The sequence below is a fragment of the Palaemon carinicauda genome, chromosome 8 (assembly GCF_036898095.1).
Source record: "Palaemon carinicauda isolate YSFRI2023 chromosome 8, ASM3689809v2, whole genome shotgun sequence".
NCBI lineage: Eukaryota > Metazoa > Arthropoda > Malacostraca > Decapoda > Palaemonidae > Palaemon > Palaemon carinicauda.
Genome location: NC_090732.1, coordinates 31,110,969 through 31,113,468, shown reverse-complemented (window position 1 = coordinate 31,113,468; position 2,500 = coordinate 31,110,969).

Below are 2,500 nucleotides of genomic sequence, written 5' to 3'. Positions count from 1 at the left end.
CATCCCATTGATGATTTTAATATTATGTGATGTTCAGGTAAGCTGCCCCTACTATGGAGCTGCAAATGTTTAGAATAACTTTAATTTTGGCGTAAAAATTCAAACTTTTATATTATCTTTCCACGCCAAATGATCCAGCAGTCCTTATCTCAGCTAGAATCTTGATTGAGCAGTAAACAAATAAGGGAAGGAAATAGATGAATGGGAAGTATTTATTAAATCATTGTAACTGATCGACTCATATTTATAACACCTGAATAATTTTGAGGTATCTTTTAATTCAATTATTGAGTTCCGTTACAGTAGGCATGTTACTAAATCAGCTTTTGATATTATGGGAGAAGTTTTTTAGCCGATTTATTAAAATGTGAATCAGGTATATTCTTTATTTCCTCTATAAATATTTTCATAACATTTACAGTTTTAAGTTTCTCTACTGATAATTTTTAAGTGAAAAAATAATAAATCTTACCAAGGGATTTCATAACCTTAGAAAACAATAGTCTTTATGCATTATACATCATGAAATGAAAAGCATATCGAACAGCATTTTATAGTAAATAAGAGTTTTAGGGTGCAGGTTTCATAATATACATACAATTAGTTCCTAGATTCTTTCTGGCTTGTGATGAAAAATAATAATAACAGAAAAAAAATATCGAATCAACGGTTCAGAAAAGAGACCAAAATGTCTACCTACTAGAAATTACACCATAACAAACATTCCTTTATAATAATTTTTTTTTAATCCTCGTTTATTTCTTCATTATGCGATGATAAGAAATTACGCAAATGAACAAAGCTTACATCATGATTAGAAGTAAGTACTTTAATATAAGATAGGTATTGTACAGGAAATTCTATCCACCTTCTATCATACTTGCATTGAATGTATAATGAAATTAGATAATAAAGAGATGACCCCCCCCCCCCCCCCCAACAAAATTAAAAATATTCCTAGTTCTTGACAACTCGTGTATCATAATTTTTCATCATAAAGTTTCTACAGAAATAATGATATAGTTCACATAAGTATATTATTAAATAAAGAAAGCATATTCTAAACAATTCTCATAAGAAACATATTGCGACATATTTAAGCCTCAGAGATATATTAGTCTTAAAAAAAAAAGATTATAACAAATAGAATATATGAATCTCGTTAATATTTTTTGATATTTTATCGATAACTTAGTAGATTAGAGATCATTTGGAATTTTAAACAAATATAAAACTCCAATTAAATTTATTCATTTCTCTCTCTCTCTCTCTCTCTCTCTCTCTCTCTCTCTCTCTCTCTCTCTCTCTCTCTCTCTCTCTCTCTCTCTCTCTCTCTCTCTCTCTCATGTACGAATCTTATAACTAAAATTTTTATGATTATATTCAATCTACATATTTTTCAGTATAACGTGGTAATGACTTTTATTTTTATTTTTTTTTTTTTTTGCAATTCATCTTTTTTTTTTTAAGTTGTCATTCAAAAAAAATTCTCATAAAAGTACAAAAGAATAGGTTTTCCTTCTACTCCCTTTTTTTCTTGACAAAATGTTCTCCAAGCATCTGTCGTATAACCTAAAAAAATCTAGGTTAGAAAAGGTAGGGAAATAATTGTTGTTTTATATTTTTTTAAGCCAACTTTTATATACAGAAGATTATAGATGCTTTGAGCTCTTATACTCTTAGAATAAAATGCAAACCAACTAATACTACCTATGAACTTTGGTGTAACATCGCCAGTAATGTTGATATCAACGAAAATTGCGAGGATTAATGAACTTAGGGAGTTGACTTTTCATGGAAGAACACATTGGATATTTAGAAATGTCAAAGCTCTGAATTATGATTATCTTAATAGAAATGTATACTAGCTAAACTTGGTAAAAAATCTTATATGGCAATATACAATTTGTTGGTTTATACAACTATAAAATCGTTTCATGAATATGGGAGTAACATTTTAGTTTTCCCTGCCTCATCTTTTGTCAATGGACAGAACTGGTGAATTGATAGAGGGAAAAAAACTCGTACAGTTCATATTTTTCCCCACCTCCCACTCCCCCCCCCCCCACCTTTTTTTTTTTTGACACGGTTGACATTTTACTTCCAAACAAAAATACAAAATCTTACACAGTTAGTGAAAAGAATATATTATTCTGAATTAAACAGCGGACGAAGAAGCACGAGTTATATGATTATAATTTCTTGTTGTCTAGTAACTGACCGATATATATTACCATGATAATCTTCTCTAGAAACCTTTTCATAAGCGAAATGATCGAATATTAGACTTCATTTGGGTGACATGTGCATGTTCCTTAGAAACTTAATGGACCTCTATAAACCGACCCTGATGTATAGACCCAGAAAGATATCTATGAAGCAAACGTGGTAGGTAAACTGCGGAAACAAATAATGACAAGCGACCAGAGTGTGACAGCATCGTTTACCATCTATCGTTGATAGTGTGATATTCGTTATGTGTTTTCGAAGAAAAGGTATA